Raw genomic sequence first — 6,487 nt, 5'->3', positions numbered from 1 at the left:
CGTCACCAGTTTGATACTACAATTGACAACAACCACATTCACAGCCTGATCAAGAAAATTGCATCACGGTATGGACAGATCAAGCTCTACCACTTAGGAAGGGTAAAAACAGATGCTGCTACCGGGCCCAAAGTAAGGAAGCTCCTAGCCAAAACAATTTTGTTTCGTCATCAGTAGACATGGACTTTATATTATGTAGAAAATGATAATAAATTGGATTTTTTTTTTTATTAGCATACAACATCCAGATATTTCAAAGACATGTATGATCTTAATGATAGTGAAAATTATTGTCACTGGTAATTTTTTTAATAGTATGAAGCTTTGACACTTGACTGTGTACAGTAATTTGCCTTGTTATTTGTATAACTACAGTTGAAAGTTCTTGCCTCACTCTCATCAGCTCATTTCTGAAATGCAACATATTTGTTACTGTATACACTGTACAGAAAATGTTCATGTACCTATCATGGACATTTATGCATGTTTACTCCCTATTATATCTATGTATGTGTACATGTATGAAGTATATGATGCAATTTAAGCGCTTTGTTGTGCTACACTTCCTTTAATTTTTTTTGACATGTTTATTGTAATTTGCTTTGTGTGTGAATTATGGACAGTATGCCACAAAATTACCTAAACTCGACCTTGATAGCCATGTTTTGCCTTGTATTTTGTGCAAGTACAGTGTACATTACAGTATTAGTCATGTGTGTAACATTGATAATCATGGATTCAATATTTTTAGTACGTTCTTGCGATGAAAATAATGGCAAAATTTATCTTGGAAAACTTACACCTACCCACAAAGGCTATGGGGGCATTCATTTTTCTGGGTGCATACGATAGGGGGCGCCATACATGTCGGTGGCTTCAGCGGATCACGGGCACCGTCCGTTCCACGTAGTGTTATAGTTCAGTGGTCCGGACACGTGACCGCTCGCCGGTTGCGTCATCGGCCGGTGCACGGTAATTGTGTCATGCTTCCGGTAACCGCTACAAAGTAAATTTTATAAATTTTAATCTCATCCAGAATGCAAATGGTGTCATTTTGAACTAGGTACGGTACCTACTACACCTACCCACTACCAACTACCTAACCTACTGATGCCATAGTGATGGGTAAAATAGTGGCAAGAGGCTTTGGCTCCGCCGGCTCATTGCGGCTTTGCAGTCGGTACTAGTTGTTACATGATTTGCCAACAATAATAACGAACGGAAACGTATAACCCCCCCCCCAAGTCCAACCATAACTTCTGAGCGGCGGCGACTGCGTCCCGCCCTGACCCAAACACATGTTCCAATCATCGTGACGTCATCGTGCTCGATGCGATTTCGAAAATATGCTTCAGTTGTTTTCAGAGTGATGTGTGGTGTGAGTGCAGTGCAAAGCATCTTGAAATTGAAAAAGAGTGTCGCGCCTTGATGGAGGACAAATTGCAGCCCAATTTTTGATGAGGTGCTGCACTTTTTTTGTGGCGCGGCAGGAAAGTCCAAAAGGAGCTCAATTGGACGTCCTCGGCACGGTGACAGCAACCCTGTGGGTGTGTCTTTTTTGGTCTTTGCTCTGGTTCAATCATCCAGTGTTCTTACTTATATGTCCCGCCATGTTTCTAGTAACCCACGTAGCAAGGAATTCAGAGACCAAATCGCATCCCAGATTTACACATTAATATCTGACATTGCAGGTGAGAAATAGTGTTTGCTGAACATCCCACGGAACCACAAAATAGAGATTTCCTCATTCGTGGGATCACTGCTGTGTCAACCAATTCGGGGCGGTGTATTGGTTTTCGTTCAGCATCTATTCCACACTTCAACTGAAAATACAAGAAGAGATAATTACTGATCCCTGAACATGGAATATTCATGTTTTTATTTTGGATGGACCATATTGTGCTTTCGATTGACCAAATACGAAGCCGTGAAATGAACGTTTTTCGAAGAAGATAAACATTTTATGAGGTTCTTCTGCTTTTCGGCCGCTTCCTCTTCTTCCTCTTCTTCTTCTTCTTCGAAGACTCGTGGAAAGCCGTGGTCTTTCCTCAACCTCAACCTCGGCTCGGCCTCGGCCTCGGCGCGAGGCCTTCTGAAGAAAATCGTATGCGACGGTTCGTTCATTTTGGTTTTTCGTGTACTTATTTAATACAGAGGAAGCGCTGTAAAACTTTGATTTAAAGTTTTGTGGAGGGGAGGAGGAGCAGCAGGGCAGTGCAGGAGGGGGAGGGGAGCAGTAGGACGGTGGATAGTGGAGGGGGGAGAGCAGGAGGACTGTGGAGGGGGGGGGGGGGAGCAGGAGGACAGTGGAGGGGGGGGGGGAGCAGGAGGACAGTGGAGGGGGGGGGAGCAGGAGGACAGTGGAGGGGGGGGGGAGCAGGAGGACAGTGGAGGGGGGGGGAGCAGGAGGACAGTGGAGGGGGGGGGAGCAGGAGGACAGTGGAGGGGGGGGGGAGCAGGAGGACAGTGGAGGGGGGGGGGGAGAGCAGGAGCAGGAGGACAGTGGAGGGGGGGGGGAGAGCAGGAGCAGGAGGACAGTGGAGGGGGGGGGAGAGCAGGAGCAGGAGGACAATGGAGGGGGGGGGAGAGCAGGAGGACAGTGGAGGGGGGGGGAGAGCAGGAGGACAGTGGAGGGGGGGGGGAGAGCAGGAGGACAGTGGAGGGGGGGGGAGAGCAGGAGGACAGTGGAGGGGGGGGGAGAGCAGGAGGACGGTGGAGGGGGAGGGGAGAGCAGGAGGACGGTGGAGGGGAGAGCAGGAGGACGGTGGAGGGGAGAGCAGGAGGACGGCGGAGGGAAGAGCAGGAGGACGGCGGAGGGTAGAGCAGGAGGACGGCGGAGGGGAGAGCAGGAGGACGGCGGAGGGGAGAGCAGGAGGACGGCGGAGGAGAGAGCAGGAGGACGGCGGAGGAGAGAGCAGGAGGACGGCGGAGGAGAGAGCAGGAGGACGGCGGAGGAGAGAGCAGGAGGACAGTGGAGGGGGGGGGAGAGCAGGAGGACAGTGGAGGGGGGGGGGAGAGCAGGAGGACGGTGGAGGGGGAGGGGAGAGCAGGAGGACGGTGGAGGGGAGAGCAGGAGGACGGTGGAGGGGAGAGCAGGAGGACGGTGGAGGGGAGAGCAGGAGGACGGTGGAGGGGAGAGCAGGAGGACGGCGGAGGGAGAGAGGCAGGAGGACGGCGGAGGGTAGAGCAGGAGGACGGCGGAGGGGAGAGCAGGAGGACGGCGGAGGGGAGAGCAGGAGGACGGCGGAGGAGAGAGCAGGAGGACGGCGGAGGAGAGAGCAGGAGGACGGCGGAGGAGAGAGCAGGAGGACGGCGGAGGAGAGAGAGCAGGAGGTCGGCGGAGGAGAGAGCAGGAGGACGGCGGAGGAGAGAGCAGGAGGACGGCGGAGGAGAGAGCAGGAGGACGGCGGAGGAGAGAGCAGGAGGACGGCGGAGGAGAGAGCAGGAGGACGGCGGAGGAGAGAGCAGGAGGACGGCGGAGGAGAGAGCAGGAGGACGGCGGAGGAGAGAGCAGGAGGACGGCGGAGGAGAGAGCAGGAGGACGGCGGAGGAGAGAGCAGGAGGACGGCGGAGGAGAGAGCAGGAGGACGGCGGAGGAGAGAGCAGGAGGACGGCGGAGGAGAGAGCAGGAGGACGGCGGAGGAGAGAGCAGGAGGACGGCGGAGGAGAGAGCAGGAGGACGGCGGAGGAGAGAGCAGGAGGACGGCGGAGGAGAGAGCAGGAGGACGGCGGAGGAGAGAGCAGGAGGACGGCGGAGGAGAGAGCAGGAGGACGGCGGAGGAGAGAGCAGGAGGACGGCGGAGGAGAGAGCAGGAGGACGGCGGAGGAGAGAGCAGGAGGACGGCGGAGGAGAGAGCAGGAGGACGGCGGAGGAGAGAGCAGGAGGACGGCGGAGGAGAGAGCAGGAGGACGGCGGAGGAGAGAGCAGGAGGACGGCGGAGGAGAGCGCAGGAGGAAGGTGGAGGACAGGAGCAGGAGCACCAGGAGGATGGGGGAGGGGAGAGCAGGAGGAGGGGGAGGGGAGAGCAGGAGGTCTGTGGAGGCGGGGGGAGAGTAGGAGGATGGTGGGGGAGGGGAGAGCAGGAGCACTGTGGAGGGGGGGAGAGCAGGGGGACTGTGGAGGGGGGGAGAGCAGCAGGATGGTGGAGGAGGAGGAGGCTGGTGGAGGGAGGGGAGAGCAGGAGACTGGTGGAGGGAGGGGAGAGCAGGAGGATGGTGGAGGGGGAGGGGGGGGGAGAGCAGGAGGACGGTGGAGAGGTTTGGGGGAGGGGGAGCAGCAGGATGGTGGAGGACGAGGAGTGGAGGAGCAGGGGAGGGGAGCAGCAGGACGGTGGATGAGGCGGGAGGGGGAGCAGCAGGACGGTGGATGAGGCGGGAGGGGGAGCAGCAGGATGGTGGAGGAGGGGGGAGGGGAGCAGGAGGAGGGGGGAGGGGAGCAGAAGGAGGGGAGGGGAGCAAAAGGAGGGGGAGGAGAGCGACAGGACGGTGGAGGAGGAGGGACGGGGAGCAGCAGGAGGGTGGAGGCGGGGGTGGGAACAGCAGGACGGTGGAGGAGGAGGGAGGAGAGCAGCAGAACGGTGGGGGAGGAAGGAGGGGGAATCAGCAGGACGGTAGAGGAGGAGGAGGAGTAGCAGGATGGTGGAGGGGGAGGAGGGGCAGCAAGATGGTGGAGGGGGGAGGAGGAGGAGCAGCAGGACAGTGCAGAATGGGGAGGGGGAGCAGCAGGATGGAGGAGGAGGGGGAGGGGAGCAGCAGGACGGTGGAGGAGGAGGAGGAGCAGGACGGTGCAGAATCGGGGAGGGGAGCGACAGGACGGTGGAGGAGGAGGGACGGGGAGCAGCAGGAGGGTGGAGGCGGGGTGGGGAACAGCAGGACGGTGGAGGAGGAGGGAGGAGAGCAGCAGGACGGTGGGGGAGGAAGGAGGGGGAGCAGCAGGACGGTAGAGGAGGAGGAGGAGCAGGATGGTAGAGGAGGAGGAGGAGCAGGATGGTGGAGGGAGGGGGAGCAGCAGGATGGTGGAGGAGGAGGAGGAGGAGCAGCAGGACGGTGGAGGAGGAAGGAGGGGGAGAAGCAGGTTGGTTGAGGAGGAGGGAGGGGAAGCAGCAGGGCAGTGGAGGAGGGGGGAGGGGAGCAGTAGGACGGTGGACAGTGGAGGGGGGAGAGGGGGGAACAGCAGGACGGTGGAGGAGGAGGGAGGAGAGCAGCAGGACGGTGGGGGAGGAAGGAGGGGGAGCAGCAGGACGGTAGAGGAGGAGGAGCAGCAGGATGGTAGAGGAGGAGGAGGAGGAGCAGGATGGTGGAGGGAGGGGGAGCAGCAGGATGGTGGAGGAGGAGGAGCAGCAGGACGGTGGAGGAGGAAGGAGGGGGAGAAGCAGGTTGGTGGAGGAGGAGGGAGGGGAAGCAGCAGGGCAGTGGAGGAGGGGGGAGGGGAGCAGTAGGACGGTGGACAGTGGAGGGGGGAGAGGGGAGAGCAGGAGGACAGTGGAGGGGGGGGGGAGAGCAGGAGGACGATGGAGGGGGGGAGAGCAGGAGGACGATGGAGGGGGGGAGAGCAGGAGCAGGAGGACGGGGGAGGGCAGAGCAGGAGGACGGTGGTGGGGGAGGGCAGTGCAGGAGGACGCTGGAGGGGGAGGGGGAGGGGAGAGCAGGAGGACTGTGGAGGGGGGAGAGCAGGACTGTGGAGGGGGGAGAGCAGGACGCCGGTAGAGGGAGGGGAGGAGGAGGAGCAGGACGGTGGAGGAGGAGGAGGGGGGAGAGCAGCAGGACTGTGGAGGAGGAGGGGGGGAGAGCAGCAGGACGGTGAAGGAGGGGGGGAGAGCAGCAGGACGGTGCAGGAGGAAGGAGGGGGAGCAGCAGGATGGTGGAGGAGGAGCAGCAGGAGGATGATGCTGATTGTGGATGAGAGGGAGGAGGAACAGCAGGAGGATGATGCTGATTGTGGATGAGAGGGAGGAGGAACAGCAGGAGGAGGGGTGAGGGGGAGCAGCAGGAGGAGGTGTGAGAGGAGGGGGAGGGGAGGAGGAGCAGCAGCAGGAGGAGGAGGAGGGGGGAGGGGAGCAGCAGGATGGTGGAGGTGGGGGGAGAGCAGGAGGACAGAGGAGGGAAGAGCAGGAAGACGGTGGAGGAGAGAGCAGGAGGATGGTGGAGGTGGAGGGCAGGAGCAGGAGGATGGTGGAGGGGAGGCGAGAGCAGGAGGATGGTGGAGGGGGAGGGGAGAGCAGGAGTACTGTGGAGGGGGGAGAGCAGGGGGACTGTGGAGGGGGGAGAGCAGGGGGACTGTGGAGGGGGGAGAGCAGGGGGACTGTGGAGGGGGGAGCGCAGGGGGACTGTGGAGGGGGGGGGAGCAGGGGGACTGTGGAGGGGGGGAGAGCAGGAGGACTGTGGAGGGGGGGGGGAGAGCAGCATGATGGTGGAGGAGGAGGGGAGAGCAGGAGGACTGTGGAGGGGGGAGAGCAGCAGGATGGTGGAGGAGGAGGGAGGGTAGCAG

General features: G+C 59.8%; 1 protein-coding gene across 1 annotated transcript in view; it reads left to right on the top strand.

Annotated features, from left to right (window-relative positions):
- The first annotated feature begins 1,896 nt into the window (after nt 1-1,896).
- LOC137429396 (general transcription factor II-I repeat domain-containing protein 2-like) overlaps nt 1,897-6,487 on the top strand; it is a 56,447-nt gene continuing 51,856 nt past the window's right edge. Inside the window, exon 1 of the mRNA XM_078779929.1 lies at nt 1,897-2,114. The gene's annotated coding sequence lies outside the window, so the exon portion shown is untranslated. The remainder of the gene's footprint in view (nt 2,115-6,487) is intronic.

This window comes from Myxine glutinosa, chromosome 6, assembly GCF_964187855.1.
Source record: "Myxine glutinosa chromosome 6, kmMyxGlut1.1, whole genome shotgun sequence".
In the NCBI taxonomy this organism is placed as follows: Eukaryota; Metazoa; Chordata; class Myxini; order Myxiniformes; family Myxinidae; genus Myxine; species Myxine glutinosa.
Note: the sequence above shows the minus strand (reverse complement) of the source record. Positions and strands in the feature narration are given on the sequence as shown.